This window comes from Pseudophryne corroboree, chromosome 6 (assembly GCF_028390025.1).
Source record: "Pseudophryne corroboree isolate aPseCor3 chromosome 6, aPseCor3.hap2, whole genome shotgun sequence".
In the NCBI taxonomy this organism is placed as follows: domain Eukaryota; kingdom Metazoa; phylum Chordata; class Amphibia; order Anura; family Myobatrachidae; genus Pseudophryne; species Pseudophryne corroboree.
In genome coordinates this window covers 481,507,683-481,530,763 of record NC_086449.1, presented here as the reverse complement: position 1 = coordinate 481,530,763, position 23,081 = coordinate 481,507,683, and positions in this window count along the sequence as shown.

The following is a 23,081-nucleotide window of genomic DNA, read 5'->3' as shown; positions in this document are numbered from 1 at the left end:
GGGTGGGAGTGTAAAGGGAGATAAGGGTCGAAATCAGATCTGATTGCAGCAGCAAATTTGCTAGCTAATGGGCAAAACTATGTGCACTGCAGGGGGGGGGGGGCAGATATAACATGTGCAGAAAGAGTTAGATCTGGATAGGTTATTTTGTTTCTGTGCAGGGTAAATACTGGCTGCTTTATTTTTACACTGCAATTTAGATTTCAGTTTGAACACTCCACATCCAAATATAACTCTCTCTGAACATGTTATATCTGACCCCCTGCAGTACACATGGGCCCTCATTCCGAGTTGATCGGTCGCAAGGCGAATTTAGCAGATTTACACACGCTAAGCCTACGCCTACTGGGAGTGAATCTTAGCTTCTTAAAATTGCGACCGATGTATTCGCAATATTGCGATTACTAACTACTTAGCAGTTTCAGAGTAGCTTCAGACTTACTCTGCCTGTGCGATCATTTCAGTGCTTGTCGTTCCTGGTTGACGTCACAAACACACCCAGCGTTCGCCCAGGCACTCCCACCGTTTCCCCGGCCACTCCTGCGTTTTTTCCGGAAACGGTAGCGTTTTCAGCCACACGCCCCTGAAACGCCGTGTTTCCGCCCAGTAACACCCATTTCCTGTCAATCACATTACGATCGCCGGAGCGATGAAAAAGCCGTGAGTAAAATTACTTTCTTCATAGTAAAGTTACTTGGCGCAGTCGCAGTGCGAACATTGCGCATGCGTACTAAGCGGATTTTCACTGCGATGCGATGAAAAATACCGAGCGAACAACTCGGAATGAGGGCCATGGTTTTGCCCATTAGCTAACAAATATGCTGCTGCAATCAGATCTGAATGACGCCCTAGGTCAGAGATGTAAATGGGGGAGGAGTGGGTGAGGGCTTGGTAAGTGAGCGTGAGAAGCTTGAATTGGATTCTGAAAGGGAAGGGAAGCCAGTGAAGGGCTTGTAGGAGAGGGGAGGTGGATGTAGTAAGTTTGGGAGGTTAGTCAGGTTTGTTAGCAAACCAAAAACAAGCAAATGGGCAAAGCTATGTTGCACTGCAGGTGGGGCAGATGTAATGTGCAGAGAGATTTAGACTTGGTTGGGTTATATTTCTATGCAGGATAAATACTGGCTGATTAATTTTTACACTGCAATTTAGATTTCAGTTTTAACACACCCCACCCAAATCTAACTCTCTCTGCACATGTTACATCTGCCCTACCTGCAGTGCAACATGATTTTGCGCAGTTGCTTGCTTTTGGTTTGCTAACAAACCTGAATAAGGCCCTTGGTAATGAAGATGAGCTGGACTGCAGCATTGAGGATAGATTGTAGTGGAAAGAGACATTTGTCAGGGATGCCAAATACTACACTGTGGAGGAGATTACAGTAGTCCAGTCTGGGGATGACCAGTGAGTAGATAATGGTCTTTGTAGCATCCTGGGTGAGAATGTGTCTGATCCTAGAAATACTTTTAAGATGAAACCAGCAGGTTTGTGAGAGGTACTGAATGTGTGATTTGAAGGAGAGGGATTAGTCAAGGATTATTCCAAGACAGTTTCTTAGTGGGCTGTTTGGTAAGGTCCTACTATTGCCAAACTAACAACAGTGCATATAGAAAATATTCAATAAAATTGCAGGCTATGCAAGCATAAATAATCCTCAGTCATATCTGTTAGCATTTATTTATAAGAAGTCACAAAGTTCCATAGAGATGTATGTAGCAAAACAGAGACAGGGCAAACAAAGCAATAACCTAACATAATAACATATTTACAAATGTAGGCGTAGTTGCAGTATATATACCTCTTGGCTGAGTTAGCGAGCCTAGGCAGTGGTGGATTTCCCACTAGGCACTTGAGGCACATGTCTAGGGACGGCACATGCTGGGGGGCAGCTCACCAGGGTGATGAGGCCAGATGATTGTTTTTTTTTTTTTTGTCATTCTGACTTATTTTTTCTTATATTTTATTTTGCAAATGATGGGAGTGGGCTGCAAATTGTGGTCCTGGAGGTGGTAGCAGGGCGAGGCTGGGGTTGCTTTGGCAATCTTGAGGCATCTGTACTGGCCCTGAAATGAAGGGGCAAATTATGTTATTTGGGGTGGATGCGCTGCCAGTAAAGTGCCTAGTCGCAGCCTGACCCCTAAATCCGCCAATGAGTCTAAGGAGAGGGATGATACAAGAGGGAGGAATAGCTCACAAGAGCTTATAGGGTAGTTGTCATTAGGGTATGGGGGAGAAAGCCAGCATTAACTTTTACAGCTATTTGTGCTGCAGTGATCCTTCTGTGGGTTATGACCAGACAGGCTAGCCTTCACTCCCCATGCAAAACAATGAACCTTGAGCGTCCATGACCCTGTTGCCAGTTCACCAGTTGTCCTCCTTGGACCACTTTTGGTAGGTACTAACAACTGTATACGTGAGAACACCCCACAAGATATGCCGTTTTGGAGCTGCTCTGACCGAGTCATCTAGGCTTTACAATTTGGCATTTGTCAAAGACTCTCAGATCCTTACACTTGCCCATTTTCCTGCTTCCAACACATCAACTTCAAGAGTCAAGTGTTCACTTGCTGCCTAATATATACCACCCCTTTACAAGTGTAATTGTATTAAGATAATGATATTCACTTTAGCTGTCAGTGATTTTAAAGTTATGGCTGATCAGCGTATAGTACAGAATTCTAAGATAAAAGAGTCATAGGTACTGAAAAACCAGATGTGGCCTCTACCTAGACCTCTAATTGCCACCTCCACCACTCTCTCACTGCCCACTCCAATCCATAGATCTTTCATTGCCACCATAAAAGCTTACCTTTATTTGTGACAACCTGGTGTCTCTGCTCAGTCCAGAAGTGAACAGACTTTTTCTCTAAGCGCAGGCGTGCCATTGTGGGGCTTCTGCTGTCTTGTATCTGTCCAGACCACTCATACAATTATCTAAGGAGTCACATTAACTAATACATTTTGCTCCCACTCTCCGGAGCACCCAGTCCCATCTAGAACCTGGGGAACAATCTATGCCAGCCCACCCTAGCTTCCCCACCTGCATCCCAAGTGGGCCTTCCATTCTACTAGGCCCCCTTTCTCATGTCCTCCTTCATATGGGCATCTCCATAAGGCAGCACCAAAACTGTACCAATGTGTGCCCCGCAGCTTAATCAGATTTCCTCCCCAAGATATTAAGGTCCCTATTTATCAAACCTTGGAGAGTGAAAAATAGCACAGTGATAAAGTACCAACCAATCAGCTCCTAACCACCATGTTACAGGTTGTGTTTGAAAAATGATAGTAAATTATTGGTTGGTACTTTGTTATGGTGCTATTTATCACTCTCCAAGGATTGATAAATCTGGACCTTATTGTTGTACCAGCTAGTGGGGTACATGTGTATCTGTGCTCCTGCCCAACCTGCCCCTGAAGAAATGTAATCCAAAATGGTTGTTTGGTGTCCAGAGAGACTATCATCTCAAAAATTGTTTATATAGAAATGTTTTTGATTTTTTCATCTTGTATAGAACTGGATACCAGCATGGAAATGCCAATTCCCTATCTAACACATTTTGGAAAGACTCACCTCATGTTGCGCTAGAAGATTGAATCCTCTCTAAGTCAATTATTAATTATTTATTTATTAACAGGTTCTTATATAGCGCAGCAAATTCCATTGCACTTTACAATTGGAAATAACAATGATATAACAAAACTGGGTAATAAAAAACAGTCATATAAGTAGGAAGGCCCTGCGCGCAAGCTTACAATCTATAGGGAAATAGGCATGGATACACAAGGATAGGTGCTATCTATTGCATAGCTGTCCACCAGATTGCAAAGGTTCTTGGTGGGCTGTATGATATGGTCATACAGCAATGATGAACCGGGGTCGAGAGAAAGAGAAAGTGAAGAATGTGAAGACATGTGAGGATATGTGTGGACTGTGCAGAGTGGATGCAATTTGAGAGGAAGGTTTATGAAAGTTATGTGGGCAGTTCTGGAATTTAATACGCTTGCCTGAGGAGGTACGTTTTCAGGGAACGCTTGAAGGTTTGGCGACTAGAGGAGAGTCTTATTGTGCGTGGTAGGGCATGCGTGCAGCCCGATGAAAGTCCTGCAGTCGTGAGTGGGAGCGAGTAATGAGTGTGGATGAGAGACGCAGATCTTGTGAAGAGCGAAGAAGTCGGGTTGGGAGATATTTTGAGATAAGCGAAGTGAGGTGCGTTGGTGTAGTTTGGTTAATGGCCTTGTGTGTGAGTAAAAGTATTTTATATTGAATACGGTAGAATACAGGTAACCAATGGAGGGACTGACAGAGTGGATCTGCAGACGATGAACGTCTAGCGAGGAAGATTAGCCTCGCAGCTGCATTCAGAATGGATTATAGTGGTGAGATTCTCGTTTTGGGAAGACCAGTTAGGAGACTATTGCAATAATCAATGCGGGAGATAATGAGAGCATGGATTAGAGTTTTAGCAGTGTCTTGTGTAAGGTATGGTCGTATTTTGGATATGTTTTTTAGATGCATGTAACATGATTTTGCGATAGATTGAATGTGGGGAACAAAGGACAGATCAGAGTCAAGGATGACACCTATGCAGCGAGCTTGTGGTATAGGGTAGATTGTTGAGTTTTCAACAGTGATAGAGATATCAGGTTGGTACCTACTATTCGCCGGTGGAAATATAATTAACTCTGTCTTTGAAATATTAAGTTTGAGGTGGCAAGATGTCATCCAAGATGAAATGGCAGTTAGGCATTCAGTTACATGGCCCAGTACAGATAGGGACAAATTAGGGGAGGATAGGTAGATTTGAGTATCATCTGTGTACAGATGATACTGAAATCCAAAAGAGTTGATTAGTTTACCAAGAGATGAGGTATAGATAGAGAAAAGCAGAGGACCCAAGAATGAGCCTTGCGGTACTCCAACTGAAAGAGGTAGCGAAGAGGAGGTAGATTCAGAGAAGCGAACACTGAAGGAGCGATTAGATAGGTAGGATAGGAACCAAGAAAGGGCTGTGTCTTTAAGACCTAGGGATTGTAATGTCTGTATGAGAAGAGAGTGGTCTACAGTGTCAAATGCAGCAGATAGATCTAGAAGAATAAGTAGTGAGTAATGGCCTTTAGACTTCGTAGTGACCAAATCATTAACACCTTTAGTCGATGCTGTCTCTGTGGAGTGTTGGAAACGGAAGCCTGATTGAAGTGGGTCCAATAAATTGTGTGAGTTAAGAAATTGTGTGAGTCGAGTGTAGGCAAGTCTCTCAAGTAGCTTAGAAGCTTAGAGAGACAAGGGAGCTGAGAGATAGGGCAGTAGTTTGCGAGAGAGCTAGGGTCAGAATTTTGTTTTTTCAAAATGGGAGTAATCACTGCATGCTTGAACAGTGAAGGAAAAATACCAGTAGAGAGAGAGAGATTACAGATGTTAGTTAAGGTAGGGATAAGCACCAGAGACAGAGCTTTACTTATTTGTGAGGGTAAAGGATCAAGAGGAGAGATAGTAGAGAAGCAGGATGAGAAGAGTGATGATACTTCATCTTCATTTGTGGGATCAAATGAAGAGAGAGTGCCAGAGGGTTCAGGTAAAGATTTGAGCAGGTCACTGGCTGCTGAAGAGCATTCCATTTCATTTTGGATCTTATCAATCTTCTCCTTGAAGTAGGAAGCAAGATCTTGTGCCTTGATAGTGGCTGGTGGGGTAGGTGAAGGAGGATTCAGAAGTGATTTAAATGTATTAGAGTCTTTTGGGGTTAGAGGCTTGAGCAGAGATAAGAGTTTGGAAATATGTTTGTTTGGCAGTGTCCAGGGCATTTCTATAAGAGTGGTAGACAGTCTTATATGTGAGGAAGTCATTTGAAATACTAGATTTATGCCACTGACATTCACGTTTACGTGTGAGTTTTTGTAGTTGTCTTGTTAATTTAGAGTGCCATGGTTGACATATAGGCATACGTGGAGTGTGATGGGTAGCTGGAACCACTTCATCACGGGCTAGTTCTAGAGTCTGGTTCAGGTGTGATACAGCCATCTCAGGAGAGGTGAATTCACAAATATGTGAAAGCAGTTGTTGGAGTGAGTAGGAAAGATCTTGAAGATTAATTGTGTTAATATCTCTGCAGGTTTGAGTAGGATTAGAGGACTTCAGCAACACAGAGTTTGAATTAATGGAGGAGAGCATGCAGGTGATAAGGTTGTGATCTGAGAGGGGGAAAGGAGTGTTAGTGAGTTCAGAAACAGAGAATAGTCTAGTGAATACTAGATCAAGGCAGTGGCCCTCCTGATGAGTAGAGGAGTCAGACCAGTGGGAGAGGCTGAGAGAGGAGGTTAGAGAGAGTAGTTTGGAGGTGTGAGCAGCAGATCTAGGACAATCAATAGCAATATTGAAATCACCCATGATGATGATGGAGATGTCAGAGGATAGGAAGTGAGGGAGCCAGGCAGAAAAATCTTCCAGAAATTGTTTGGGATGCCCAGGTGGGCGATATATAGCTGCAACATGCAGAGAGAAAGGAGAGTAAACCCTGATGGAATGTACTTCAAATGATGTAAATGTGAGTGATGGAACCTGTGGTAGAACAGTGTATACAAAAGATTGGGAAAGTAATAGTCCAACTCCTCCTTTATGGTTACCAAGCCTGGAGGTGTGTGTAAAGTGGAGACTACCATGTGCCAGTGCTGCAGGGGAGGCTGCATCCGATTGTGTGAGCCGGGTTTCTGTTATAGCCAGAAGATTGAAGTTGTTAGATATGAAGAGGTCATGGATGAATGTTAATTTGTTACAAACAGAGCGTGCATTCCATAAGGCACATCTTTTGGTGATCTGGAGGGTGATGGAAGACGTGATGTTTATGAGGTTAGCTGGATTTCTATGTTGCTGTAAATCAAGTGAATGTGAGCGATGCAAGTGGTTAGGTCCTGGATTTGGTGAAATGTCACCAGCTATCAGAAACAGAAGAGAGAGATAAAGTGGGTGTCAGAGGTTTGTGAAAGTTTTTTATGGTGAGAGGGTGTAGATGTTATAGTCAATGAATATAGGGGATCATTCCGAGTTGATCGCTAGCTGCCGTTGTTCGTTGCGTAGCGATCAGTGAAAAAAATGCTAATCTGCGCATGCGTATTCTCCGCTCTGTGCACGCGCGTCGTATGGGTACAAAGTCCATTGTTGTTTTGCACTGGTTCTAGCGACGATTCCAATCGCACAGCCGGCCGCAAGGAGACTGACAGAAAGAGGGCGTTTCTGGGTGTCAACTGACCGTTTTCAGGCGTGGCAGAAAAAATGCAGGCGTGGCTGGGCGTTCGCTGGGCGGGTGTGTGATATCAAAAGCCGTCCCTCCGTCGTTAGAATCAACGCACACAAAGAGTAACTACAGGGCTGGTCTTGTTTTGCACAAAAAGATTTTGCAGGGGTTCTGCTGCACAAGCGTTTGCACTTCTGCAAAGCAAAAATACACTCCCCAGTGGGCGGCGACAATTCGTTTGCACAGCTGCTAAAAACTGCTAGCGAGCGATCAACACGGAATGACCCCCATAGGGAAGTAAAAATCTCATGAGTGTTAATAAGAGGGGAGTAAATAATTGAGGGGGCAACATGTACGGAGGGGTGAGTTGCTGGGAGACTGAATGATGTAATGGCCTTTATGAATACTCCATGAAGAGCAATGCAGAAAATCAATTTGCAGTACATAGTTTGTTTGAGATTAATTCAGAGTTATCTAGGCTGAGAGTCTAAGGTTTCACTTGTTAGAGTTAAAAGTTCAAGTGCCTATTTACTGGTGTTGTTCCGCTGTATGTTAACTGAGCATGGCAGAGCAAAATGACAAACATGTATGTACAGTCACATGCAAATCACAATGTAACTGGTTTTATACAAAACTGGTTACATTCTGTTCTTAGAGGTCATGAGGATTATAGTTGAAAAGATATATACATACGCTTAAATGCACAGATGATTTTGATTGAGGATGAAAGGAAGGGTGGTTGTTTTGTTGCAATGTTGTTGGGATGTTTCCATCGGTTTTCGTCCTGCTTAAGTCCTGGGTAAGTTTATATTGTAATATTTTCTGAACCCTTTTAAAACAACCCTTAAGCCTAGCATCTTTCCTTATGAATGGTAAGAATCCATGTGTATTAGACATCAAAGAATGATACAAAACATAGGGGGTTATTCAGAGATGGGTGCAGATCTTGCTTCCCGCAGCAAGATCTATGTCCATTTACTCACATGTTGGGGGCTGGCCAGCACAGGACAAGTCCGCCCAGCATGTGTGTGGCACTGCCCCACGATGCGTTTGTAATTTAATTGCGAACACATCGATTAGATGTTGACCCCTGCCTGTGCAGCCCAGCCACGCCTGCGTTTTTTCTGCCACGCCTGCATTTTTTTCAGAGCGGCTGCATGTGATGTAGCTGTCCCAAAAATGGTCCAGATGCGCCTGCATTGTCCGGACCTTGCCCATAAAACGCCACAACGATGTCCCCCCAACGCCCGCCACTGTCAATCACATTGTGGCCGCATCCTGAAAAGATGTGGCAGCATGGTAAAGGAGTGCATACTCGCACTATGGCCAGTGCACGTGTGCAGACCCCCTGCAGCCAATGGGGGTAATTCCAAGTTGATCGCAGCAGGAAATTTTTTAGCAGTTGGGCAAAACCATGGCCCTCATTCCAAGTTGTTCGCTCGCAAGCTGCTTTTAGCAGCTTTGCACACGCTAAGCCGCCGCCTACTGGGAGTGAATCTTAGCATAGTAGATTTGCGAACGAAAGATTAGCAGATTTGCGAATAGACAGTTCTTAGCAGTTTCTGAGTAGCTCGAGACTTACTCTGCCACTGCGATCAGTTCAGTCAGTTTCGTTCCTGGTTTGACGTCACAAACACGCCCAGCGTTCACCCAGACACTCCCCCGTTTCTTCAGACACTCCCGCGTTTTTCCCAGAAACGGCAGCGTTTTTTCGCACACACCCATAAAACGGCCAGTTTCCGCCCAGAAACACCCACTTCCTGTCAATCACACTACGATCACCAGAACGAAGAAAAAAACCTCGTAATGCCGTGAGTAAAATACCTAACTTAATAGCAAATTTACTTGGCGCAGTCGCACTGCGGACATTGCGCATGCGCATTAGCGACTAATCGCTCCATTGCGACAAAAAAATAACGAGCGATCAACTCGGAATGACCACCCATGTGCACTGCAGGGGAGGCAGATATAACATGTGCAGAGAGAGATAGATTTGGGTGTGGTGTGTTCAATCTGCAATCTAAATTGCAGTGTAAAAATAAAGTAGCCAATATTTACCCTGCACAGAAACAAAATAACCCACCCAAATCTAACTCTTTCTGCACATGTTATATCTGCCTCCCCTGCAGTGCACATGGTTTTGCCCAACTGCTAAAAAATTTCCTGCTGCGATCAACTTGGAATTACCCCCAATGCATGCAAACGTGCGGCTGCGTCCAGGTCTGAATATACCCCAAAGCCTGTTAAATCCTTACATTTAACCTACTAGGAGAACATTTGGAATTATGAACATTGGGGGTAATTCAGCCCTGATCGTAGCAGCAAATTTGTTAGCAGCTGGGCAAAACCATTGTTTGCTCGCTAGGTACTTTTAGCAGAAATGCAAACAAAGGGGGTAATTCTGAGTTGATCGCAGCTTCAAGTTTGCTAGCAATTGGGCAAAACCATGGCCCTCATTCCGAGTTGTTCGCTCGGTATTTTTCATCGCATCGCAGTGAAAATCCGCTTAGTACGCATGCGCAATGTTCGCACTGCGACTGCGCCAAGTAATTTTACTATGATGAAAGTATTTTTACTCACGGCTTTTTCTTCGCTCCGGCGATCGTAATGTGATTGACAGGAAATGGGTGTTACTGGGCGGAAACACGGCGTTTCAGGGGCGTGTGGCTGAAAACGCTACCGTTTCCGGAAAAAACGCAGGAGTGGCCGGGGAAACGGTGGGAGTGCCTGGGCGAACGCTGGGTGTGTTTGTGACGTCAACCAGGAACGACAAGCACTGAAATGATCGCACAGGCAGAGTAAGTCTGGAGCTACTCTGAAACTGCTAAGTAGTTAGTAATCGCAATATTGCGAATACATCGGTCGCAATTTTAAGAAGCTAAGATTCACTCCCAGTAGGCGGCGGCTTAGCGTGTGTAACTCTGCTAAATTCGCCTTGCGACCGATCAACTCGGAATGAGGGCCCATGTGCAGTGCAGGGGAGGCAGATATAACATGTGCAGAGATAGTTAGATTTGGGTGTGGTGTGTTCAATCTGCAATCTAAATTGCAGTGTAAAAATAAAGCAGCCAGTATTTACCCCGCATAGAAACAAAACAACCCACCCAAATCTAACTCTCTCTGCAAATGTTACATCTGCCCCCCTGCACTGCACATGGTTTTGCCCAACTGCAAAAAAATTTCCTGCTGCGATCAACTTGGAATTACCCCCACAAAGCCGCTGCCCTCTGGGAGTGTATCTTAGCATAGCAGAATTGCTAACGAAAGCAATTTCCTTGCATTTTCTGAGTAGCTCCAGACCTACTCCTAGATTGCGATCACCTCAGTCCGTTTAGTTCCTGGTTTGACGTCACAAACACGCCCAGCGTCCGACCAGCCACTCCTCCGTTTCTCCAGCCACTCCTGCGTTTTTACCTGCACGCCTGCGTTTTTTAGCACACTCCCTGAAAACGGCCAGTTTCCGCCCAGAAACACCCACTTCGTGTCAATCAGCAGAGCGATTGAAAAGCTTTGTTCGCCTGTGAGTAAAATAGCATAGTTTTGTGTAAATTTGCTTAGCGCGTGCGCCCTGAGATGCATACGCATGCGCAGAACTGCCGGATTTTAGCCTATTAGCAATTCTGCTAAAATTAGCAGCGAGCGAACAACTCGGAATGAGGGCCCATGTGCACTGCATGGTGAGCAGATATAACATGTGCAGAGAGAGTTAGATTTGGGTGGGGTGTGTTCAAACTGAAATCTAAATTGCAGTGTAAAAATAAAGCAGCCAGTATCTACTCTGCACAGAAACAAAATAACTCACTCTGCAAATGTTATATCTGCACCACCTGCAGTACACATGGGCCCTCATTCCGAGTTGATCGCTCGCTGCCAATTTTTGCAGTGCAGCGATCAGGTTACTACTGCATATGCGTATGCACCGCAATGCGCACGCATGTCGTACGGGTACAAACAGCATCGTTGCTGTGCAATGCTTCTAGCGACGATTCCATTCGCACAACTGATCGCAAGGAGATTGACAGGAAGAGGGCATCTATGGGTGTCAACTGACCGTTTTCTGGGAGTGGTAGGGAAAACGCAGGCGTGTCCAGATGTTTGCAGGGTGGGTGTCTGACGTCGATTCCGGGACCGGACAGGCTGAAGTGATCGCAAGTCAAGCTGAGTAAGTTCAGACCTACTCTGAAACTGCAAAAAACTTTTTCGTACCGCTCGGCTGCACATGCAATCGCACACTTGCAAAGCGAAAATACATTCCCCCATGGACGGCTGCAAAAGTAGCTAGCGAGCGATCAACTCGGAATGAGGGCCATGGTTTTGCCCAACTGCTAACAAATTTGCTGCTATTATCAGGTCTGAATTACTAGAGATGTGCACTTGAAATTTTTCGGGTTTTGTGTTTTGGTTTTGGGTTCGGTTCCGCGGCCGTGTTTTGGGTTCGACCGCGTTTTGGCAAAACCTCACCGAATTTTTTTTGTCGGATTCGGGTGTGTTTTGGATTCGGGTGTTTTTTTAAAAAAACACTAAAAAACAGCTTAAATCATAGAATTTGGGGGTCATTTTGATCCCAAAGTATTATTAACCTCAAAAACCATAATTTCCACTCATTTTCAGTCTATTCTGAACACCTCACACCTCACAATATTATTTTTAGTCCTAAAATTTGCACCGAGGTCGCTGGATGACTAAGCTAAGCGACCCTAGTGGCCGACACAAACACCTGGCCCATCTAGGAGTGGCACTGCAGTGTCACGCAGGATGGCCCTTCCAAAAAACACTCCCCAAACAGCACATGACGCAAAGAAGAAAAAAAGAGGCGCAATGAGGTAGCTGTGTGAGTAAGATAAGCGACCCTAGTGGCCGACACAAACACCTGGCCCATCTAGGAGTGTCACTGCAGTGTCACGCAGGATGGCCCTTCCAAAAAACACTCCACAAACAGCACATGACGCAAAGAAGAAAAAAAGAGGCGCAATGAGGTAGCTGTGTGAGTAAGCTAAGCGACCCTAGTGGCCGACACAAACACCTGGCCCATCTAGGAGTGGCACTGCAGTGTCACGCAGGATGGCCCTTCCAAAAAACACTCCCCAAACAGCACATGACGCAAAGAAAAAAAGAGGCGCAATGAGGTAGCTGTGTGAGTAAGATAAGCGACCCTAGTGGCCGACACAAACACCTGGCCCATCTAGGAGTGGCACTGCAGTGTCACGCAGGATGGCCCTTCCAAAAAACACTCCCCAAACAGCACATGACGCAAAGAAGAAAAAAAGAGGCGCAATGAGGTAGCTGTGTGAGTAAGCTAAGCGACCCTAGTGGCCGACACAAACACCTGGCCCATCTAGGAGTGGCACTGCAGTGTCACGCAGGATGGCCCTTCCAAAAAACACTCCCCAAACAGCACATGACGCAAAGAAGAAAAAAAGAGGCGCAATGAGGTAGCTGTGTGAGTAAGATAAGCGACCCTAGTGGCCGACACAAACACCTGGCCCATCTAGGAGTGGCACTGCAGTGTCACGCAGGATGGCCCTTCCAAAAAACACTCCCCAAACAGCACATGACGCAAAGAAGAAAAAAAGAGGCGCAATGAGGTAGCTGTGTGAGTAAGCTAAGCGACCCTAGTGGCCGACACAAACACCTGGCCCATCTAGGAGTGGCACTGCAGTGTCACGCAGGATGGCCCTTCCAAAAAACACTCCCCAAACAGCACATGACGCAAAGAAAAATGAAAGAAAAAAGAGGTGCAAGATGGAATTGTCCTTGGGCCCTCCCACCCACCCTTATGTTGTATAAACAGGACATGCATACTTTAACCAACCCATCATTTCAGTGACAGGGTCTGCCACACGACTGTGACTGAAATGACGGGTTGGTTTGGACCCCCACCGAAAAAGAAGCAATTAATCTCTCCTTGCAGAAACTGGCTCTACAGAGGCAAGATGTCCACCTCATCATCATCCTCCGATATATCACCGTGTACATCCCGCTCCTCACAGATTATCAATTCGTCCCCACTGGAATCCACCATCTCAGCTCCCTGTGTACTTTGTGGAGGCAATTGCTGCTGGTCAATGTCTCCACGGAGGAATTGATTATAATTCATTTTAATGAACATCATCTTCTCCACATTTTCTGGAAGTAACCTCGTACGCCGATTGCTGACAAGGTGAGCGGCGGCACTAAACACTCTTTCGGAGTACACACTTGTGGGAGGGCAACTTAGGTAGAATAAAGCCAGTTTGTGCAAGGGCCTCCAAATTGCCTCTTTTTCCTGCCAGTATAAGTACGGACTGTCTGACGTGCCTACTTGGATGCGGTCACTCATATAATCCTCCACCATTCTTTCATTGGGGAGGGAATCATATGCAGTGACAGTAGACGACATGTCCGTAATCGTTGTCAGGTCCTTCAGTCCGGACCAGATGTCAGCATCAGCAGTCGCTCCAGACTGCCCTGCATCACCGCCAGCGGGTGGGCTCGGAATTCTGAGCCTTTTCCTCGCACCCCCAGTTGCGGGAGAATGTGAAGGAGGAGATGTTGACAGGTCGCGTTCCGCTTGACTTGACAATTTTGTCACCAGCAGGTCTTTGAACCCCAGCAGACTTGTGTCTGCCGGAAAGAGAGATCCAAGGTAGGTTTTAAATCTAGGATCGAGCACGGTGGCCAAAATGTAGTGCTCTGATTTCAACAGATTGACCACCCGTGAATACTTGTTAAGCGAATTAAGGGCTCCATCCACAAGTCCCACATGCCTAGCGGAATCGCTCCCTTTTAGCTCCTCCTTCAATGCTTCCAGCTTCTTCTGCAAAAGCCTGATGAGGGGAATGACCTGACTCAGGCTGGCAGTGTCTGAACTGACTTCACGTGTGGCAAGTTCAAAAGGTTGCAGAACCTTGCACAACGTTGAAATCATTCTCCACTGCGCTTGAGACAGGTACATTCCACCTCCTATATCGTGCTCAATTGTATAGGCTTGAATGGCCTTTTGCTGCTCCTCCAACCTCTGAAGCATATATAGGGTTGAATTCCACCTCGTTACCACTTCTTGCTTCAGATGATGGCAGGGCAGGTTCAGGCGTTTTTGGTGGTGCTCCAGTCTTCTGTACGTGGTGCCTGTACGCCGAAAGTGTCCCGCAATTCTTCTGGCCACCGACAGCATCTCTTGCACGCCCCTGTCATTTTTTTAAAAATTCTGCACCACCAAATTCAAGGTATGTGCAAAACATGGGACGTGCTGGAATTTGCCCATATTTAATGCACACACAATATTGCTGGCGTTGTCCAATGCCACAAATCCACAGGAGAGTCCAATTGGGGTAAGCCATTCCGCGATGATCTTCCTCAGTTGCCGTAAGAGGTTTTCAGCTGTGTGCGTATTCTGGAAACCGGTGATACAAAGCGTAGCCTGCCTAGGAAAGAGTTGGCGTTTGCGAGATGCTGCTACTGGTGCCGCCGCTGCTGTTCTTGCGGCGGGAGTCCATACATCTACCCAGTGGGCTGTCACAGTCATATAGTCCTGACCCTGCCCTGCTCCACTTGTCCACATGTCCGTGGTTAAGTGGACATTGGGTACAACTGCATTTTTTAGGACACTGGTGAGTCTTTTTCTGACGTCCGTGTACATTCTCGGTATCGCCTGCCTAGAGAAGTGGAACCTAGATGGTATTTGGTAACGGGGGCACACTACCTCAAGAAATTGTCTAGTTCCCTGTGAACTAACGGCGGATACCGGACGCACGTCTAACACCAACATAGTTGTCAAGGCCTCAGTTATCCGCTTTGCAACAGGATGACTGCTGTGATATTTCATCTTCCTCGCAAAGGACTGTTGGACAGTCAATTGCTTGGTGGAAGTAGTAAAAGTGGGCTTACGACTTCCCCTCTGGGATGACCATCGACTCCCAGCAGCAACAACAGCAGCGCCAGCAGCAGTAGGCGTTACACGCAAGGATGCATCGGAGGAATCCCAGGCAGGAGAGGACTCGTCAGAATTGCCAGTGACATGGCCTGCAGGACTATTGGCATTCCTGGGGAAGGAGGAAATTGACACTGAGGGAGTTGGTGGGGTGGTTTGCATGAGCTTGGTTACAAGAGGAAGGGATTTACTGGTCAGTGGACTGCTTCCGCTGTCGCCCAAAGTTTTTGAACTTGTCACTGACTTATTATGAATGCGCTGCAGGTGACGTATAAGGGAGGATGTTCCGAGGTGGTTAACGTCCTTACCCCTACTTATTACAGCTTGACAAAGGCAACACACGGCTTGACAAATGTTGTCCGCATTTCTGGTGAAATACTTCCACACCGAAGAGCTGATTTTTTGGGTATTTTCACCAGGCATGTCAACGGCCCTATTCCTCCCACGGACAACAGGTGTCTCCCCGGGTGCCTGACTTAAACAAACCACCTCACCATCAGAATCCTCCTTGTCAATTTCCTCCCCAGCGCCAGCAACACCCATATCCTCCTCATCCTGGTGTACTTCAACACTGACATCTTCAATCTGACTATCAGGAACTGGACTGCGGGTGCTCCTTCCAGCACTTGCAGGGGGCGTGCAAATGGTGGAAGGCGCATGCTCTTCACGTCCAGTGTTGGGAAGGACAGGCATCGCAACCGACACAATTGGACTCTCCTTGTGGATTTGGGATTTCGAAGAACGCACAGTTCTTTGCGGTGCTTTTGCCAGCTTGAGTCTTTTCATTTTTCTAGCGAGAGGCTGAGTGCTTCCATCCTCATGTGAAGCTGAACCACTAGCCATGAACATAGGCCAGGGCCTCAGCCGTTCCTTGCCACTCCGTGTGGTAAATGGCATATTGGCAAGTTTACGCTTCTCCTCCGACAATTTTATTTTAGATTTTGGAGTCCTTTTTTTACTGATATTTGGTGTTTTGGATTTTACATGCTCTGTACTATGACATTGGGCATCGGCCTTGGCAGACGACGTTGCTGGCATTTCATCGTCTCGGCCATGACTAGTGGCAGCAGCTTCAGCACGAGGTGGAAGTGGATCTTGATCTTTCCCTAATTTTGGAACCTCAACATTTTTGTTCTCCATATTTTAATAGGCACAACTAAAAGGCACCTCAGGTAAACAATGGAGATGGATGGATACTAGTAAACTTATGGATGGACCAGCGACTGCCGACACAGAGGTAGCTACAGCCGTGGACTACCGTACTGTGTCTGCTGCTAATATAGACTGGATGATAATGAGATGAAATTAATATATATATATATATATATAATATCACTAGTACTGCAGCCGGACAGGTATATATATTTATTATGTAATGACTGATGACGGACCTGCTGGACACTGTCAGCTTAGCAGCACCGCAGACTGCTACAGTAAGCTACTATAGTAGTATGTATCAAGAAGAAAGAGAAAAAAAAAACCACGGGTAGGTGGTATACAATTATGGATGGACCAGCGACTGCCGACACAGAGGTAGCTACAGCCGTGGACTACCGTACTGTGTCTGCTGCTAATATAGACTGGATGATAATGAGATGAAATTAATATATATATATATATAATATCACTAGTACTGCAGCCGGACAGGTATATATATTTATTATGTAATGACTGATGACGGACCTGCTGGACACTGTCAGCTCAGCAGCACCGCAGACTGCTACAGTAAGCTACTATAGTAGTATGTATCAAGAAGAAAGAGAAAAAAAAAAACACGGGTAGGTGGTATACAATTATGGATGGACCAGCGACTGCCGACACAGAGGTAGCTACAGCCGTGGACTACCGTACTGTGTCTGCTGCTAATATAGACTGGATGATAATGAGATGAAATTAATATATATATATATATAATATCACTAGTACTGCAGCCGGACAGGTATATATATTTATTATGTAATGACTGATGACGGACCTGCTGGACACTGTCAGCTCAGCAGCACCGCAGACTGCTACAGTAAGCTACTATAGTAGTATGTATCAAGAAGAAAGAGAAAAAAAAAACCACGGGTAGGTGGTATACAATTATGGATGGACTAGCGACTGCCGACACAGAGGTAGCTACAGCCGTGGACTACCGTACTGTGTCTGCTGCTAATATAGACTGGATGATAATGAGATGAAATTAATATATATATATATATAATATCACTAGTACTGCAGCCGGACAGGTATATATATTTATTATGTAATGACTGATGACGGACCTGCTGGACACTGTCAGCTCAGCAGCACCGCAGACTGCTACAGTAAGCTACTATAGTAGTATGTATCAAGAAGAAAGAGAAAAAAAAAACCACGGGTAGGTGGTATACAATTATGGATGGACCAGCGACTGCCGACACAGAGGTAGCTACAGCCGTGGACTACCGTACTGTGTCTGCTGCTAATATAGACTGGATGATAATGAGATGAAATTAATATATATATATATATATATATATATATATATATATATATATATAATATCACTAGTACTGCAGCCGGACAGGTATATATATTTATTATGTAATGACTGATGACGGACCTGCTTGACACTGTCAGCTCAGCAGCACCGCAGACTGCTACAGTAAGCTACTATAGTAGTATGTATCAAGAAGAAAGAAGAAAAAAAAAACACGGGTAGGTGCGGTATACATATACAATTATATATATATTATATACAATTATATATATATATATATATATATTAAACTGGTGGTGATTAATTAAACTGGTGGTCAGGTCACTGGTCACACTATCAGCAACTTGCAAGTAGTACTCCTAAGCAGACAATCACAATATATACTGGTGGTCAGTGTGGTCACAATGGCAGTGTGGCACTCTGGCAGCAGAGTGCCAGCAAAAGTGTGCACTGTACGTTAAAATATGTACTCCTGCTCTCAGACTCTAACTGCTCCCCACTGTCTCCCCCACAAGTCAGATATACAGTCACACTATCACTTCAGCAAGTAGTAGTACACCTCCTAATGCTCCCCAAAATTACTAAAGTAAATTATACTGTGTCTCTCTCTACTCTAGTCTCACTCTCTATAAACGGAGAGGACGCCAGCCACGTCCTCTCCCTATCAATCTCAATGCACGTGTGAAAATGGCGGCGACGCACGGCTCCTTATATAGAATCCGAGTCTCGCGATAGAATCCGAGCCTCGCGAGAATCCGACAGCGGGATGATGACGTTCGGGCGCGCTCGGGTTAACCGAGCAAGGCGGGAAGATCCGAGTCGCTCGGACCCGTGTAAAAAAACCTGAAGTTCGGGCGGGTTCGGTTTCCGAGGAACCGAACCTGCTCATCTCTATGAATTACTCCCATTGTTTGTATGTTTTGGCAGAAGCACAATTTAAAGTACTGAAGTTTGTAACTAACTCCATCATGACAAGCCACAAGGGCTTTTATAATCATGAATGTTCTCTCATTTAGTGGCCAAACTACAAGGAGAATGTTAAAAAGCTTGTATCATTCGGCAGAACTCGTGTCTAGTTTAAGACCCCCAACACTTCTTCACTTGGACTATTGCAGCCTTTGCCCATCTTTATTTTGTCCATGAATTTCACATTGGATTTACCACATCCAAAGGTATGACTGCAATTCTGGTGGTTAGAGATCACAAATATTTCTCACTTTTGCAATGTTGTGAACTCCTTTTTGGGAAAGAAACAATAGAATTACTAATAAGGGAAATTTTCAGTTTTTATGGAGTGCCTAATAGTGTAGTGTCTGATTGGGGGGTGAATTTACTTCACATTTTTGAAAACAGCTTTATGGTGAAAAGTTATGTTATGATGAAGTTATAATTGTATAATCTGTAAATTGCTTAATCATTCACAGTGATACTTTCACAACAAATTAATGTTTATATGTAATTCTGTAGATTATAACCACTGGAAGGTGCTCCTTGGAGTAAAATTAGAAGTACTGAGAAAAGAAACAGAATGGTACTCCCTAATAGGGCACACTCCCAGTCAGTATAAAATCTAACTTTTAATAAATGTAATGTTAAAACACTGCAAATAGCACTGGATACATATCACAAGTACAATAAAGCAATATGATTCATTTAGTGAGAATGGAGCATTATATGCATCTGTAACAATCTTAGAAAATGTTGCCAATATAATACAATATTGTATATCCCACAATATGAACACTATGGGGGTCATTCCGACCCGTTCGCACGCTGCTGTTCATCGCAGCGGTGCGAATGGGTCGGAACTGCGCATGCGATGCCGTGTACGATGAAAGCAGTCACAGCGGCGACAGCAAGAAGACGGACAGGAGGAAGGCATTCCGGGGCGTCAACTCACCATTTTCCGGGCGTAGATATCCGAACGCAGGCGTGTCCAGGTGTTTGGAGGGCGGATGTCTGATGTCAATTCCGGGACCTTCATTGCTGGATCCATCGCACAGGGTAAGTAACTGCAGGGCTAGTCTTATTCTGCACAAAACTTTTTTAGCATAGTAGGGCTGCACAAGGGATCCCCCATAGGCGGCGTCTAGTTGATCGCACAAGCAGCAAAAAGTTGCTACGTGCGATCAACTCGGAATGACCCCCAATATCACACTGAGAAAGGAAAAAAATAACACTTAGTAAAGTAAATAAAGAAAAAAGAAAATCAGATAGATTGTACAACAGGTGCGTGCAAATTAAGTGGGAGGATATCCTTCGCTTTACAGTGATATGGGTGCGCGAAATCTAGTTAAAATAACACAGTGAAATAGTGTGTTTCACACATATAAAAAAAAAATCACTACGAACCACACAGAGGATAATCAAATCTTCAATGGTATAGAGCATATGAGGCATCCCTCAATTATACTTAGGGATTTAAAAAAGTATATAGTAGTGTGAAATAATAGAACCCATGTACTTACCTAAAGATCTGCTTTCTCCCATGATACTGTATGCATTTGATAGGAGATGAGTCCTTACTAGTGGTGCAGTAGAATAAGTAAAGGGCTGTTTCTGCTGTCAGCACTATGAAAAACTTATTCAGCTTCAGTTGCAGTTTTGCTAATTTAGCGAAACTGCAGCTGCTAGCATTCTAATGCTGGGGGGCTGCCCAGCACAGGTAAAGGCCACCCAGCATGCTAGAGTAATTGCTGTCAGTGCAACTGAATTTTGATACCGATAAAACCCTTTCTCCGATTCCAAAGAGGACAATAGGGTATAGATGGGTGAAGCCGGCACTTTAAATTTTAGAAGTGTGACTGGCTCCTCCCCCTCTATGCCCTCTCCTCCAGACCAGTTAGAGAAACAGAGCCTGAGGAGAGATGGAGAGAACAGACTACAAAGGAGGAGGTGAAACAAGAAAAACACATAAAACAGTAACACAGTGAACCTTGTGAAAGGCAAACACAAACTGTAAGAACAGATACAGTCACAACAAATATCCCTACTCACTTTGGCAGGAAGAAACAGCGCAGGGTGAGCGGCCAGTGTCCCCTGTGGAATCGGAGAAATGAATTTATTGGTATGTACCAGAATCCAGTTTTCTCCTTCATCCACTAGGGGACACTGGAGGCTTATGACAATGGGGATGTCCCAGAGCTCCCATCATCGACTGGAGAGCATTGAAGACCCTACAACACAGGATCGCCAAACTGAGAATCTGAGGCCGCAAAGGATCCAAACCTGTAAAACCTGATGAAGGTATGACCAAGTAGTCGCTTGACAGAACTGTGCCAGCGAAAACCACATGGGCATCCATCCCCGTGGGTCCCACAGAATGTATGGAGTGTGTAGATATAGAAGCTGGGAGCTCATAAGAGGAAGCCACATTGGCCTGTCAAATGGACAGCCTTACCCAACACGCTAGAGTCTGTTTGGATGCAGGCCAAGATGGTCGAGCAGCATCATAAAGGACGAACAATGAGTCCGTCATTCACAGATAAGATGTCCTATCCACATAGATTGGTAGAGTCTGTACCACATCCAGGGACCTAGAGGAAGGTGAATCTCCCGAGAGAACCGGTACAACAATGGGCTTGTTTATATGAAAAGCAACCTTCGTCAGACAAGACAATAGTGCGCGAAGCTCCGCTCTGTCTGCATGGAAAATCAGATACAAAGGGCGACACGAAAGAACCCCTAGTTCAGAGCTCCTTCTGGCTGACACCAGTGCAAGGAAATGCACCACCTTCCAAGAAAGGTACTTCAGCTATTCTGCTTCCAAAGGTTCAAACAAAGAAGATTGCAAGAAGGAAAGAACCAAATTCATATCCCATGTAGCTGTGGGAGGAACAAAAGGGGATTGTAGTCGAATGCATCATCAACATCCTCAGACATGATCAGAAGTGGTCCTGCATCCAATTTCATAACTGACTCCTCTCCTATACGGGCTTCCTCAGAAGCATCCTTGAGTGCTATGCTGTTGCTGCTGTCCAGAAGGGGACCAGGAAGACTACTCATTGTAGTTTAACAAAACAATTCACTGTTAAACAATCCTTTGCAAGGGGGAGTAAGTATGACAGCAGTCACTCAGTTGCACAGCGATATTAGATGTGCATCCAGTATCTGCCATTAATGCAGTGGGTTTTAGACAGTTGGTTGAGGTACTGTGTCCCGGTACCAAATCCCATCTAGATTCTACTTCACTAGAAAAGCAATTCCCAGCCTGTCCAAGAACATTAAAATAAGCATTATTAGTGTCCTCAATAATGTTATTGTACCCACGGTCCACTTAAACACAGCTATGTGGACAAACGGAACAGAGCAAACTAAAGACTACATGACTGTGACAGCCCACTCGGTAGATGTATTGCCTTCAGAAGCACCAACAGCAGTGGCAACAGGATCTCACAAATGCCAGCTCATTCAGAGGCAGGCTACTCTGTGTATCACCGGTTTCACTAAGAGGCATACTGCTGACAACCTCTTAGAAAAAGTCAGGGAAATCATTGCAAAATGGCTTATCCCACTTGAACTCTCCTCAGGCTTTGTGATATCTGACAATGCCACCAATACTGTGAGAGTATTACAGCTGGGCAAATTGCAACATGTCCCCTGTTTTGCCTATACAATCAATTTGGTGGTGCAAAATAAAAAATAAAAAAATGACAGGGGTGTGCAGGAGATGCTGTCTGTGGCCTGGAAAATTTCAGGATATTTCCGCCATTCTGCAAGTGCATGTAGAAGATTGCAGCACTTGCAAGAATAGTTGAACTTACCTTGCCATCAGCTAAAGCAAGAGGTAGTAACGAGGGTATGGAGTTAAGTTGTCAGCAGTCCCGACCGAATCCCAGCTAACATGGGCTATTCCCACTCGTGGGTCTCCACGACACCCATATAGTAGGAATAGAACCTGTGGTGATCGCAGCAAGCCTCTGAGCCCGCAACGTGGTGAGTGCAGCGAGCCTGCAATGGGACTCTTTGTGTTCACCCCGCTGCCGGCATACTGACTATCGAGATGCCGTTGTCAGTATACTGATGACCAGCATCCCGACCATCGGTAAATCCTACTGATCCCATAATGAGTTGTAATTCAACCGTCTATATGCTTTAGCGGATGGTCGAGCAGCAAAAGGCCATCCAAAGCTACATATCAACTTGTGACATAGGGAAAGGAGCAAGACTGCACATTAGTCAAGTGCAGTGAAGAATAATTTCCGTGTTGTGCAAGGTTCTCAAACATGTGAAGTTAGTGCAGACACTGCCAGCTTGATTCAGTTCATTCCTCTTATTAGACTATTAGAAAAGCTGGACAAATTGAAGGAGGAGCAGAAAGGAAGCAAGTATGCTAAGCATATCGGACATATAGATCAAGCCCTTCGTTGGCTTCATCAGGATTCATGGGTCGTCAATCTCTTGAATTCAGATCACTATATTTTGGCGACCATACTTGAACCTAGATTTAAATCCTACATTGTATCTTTCTTTCCTACGGAC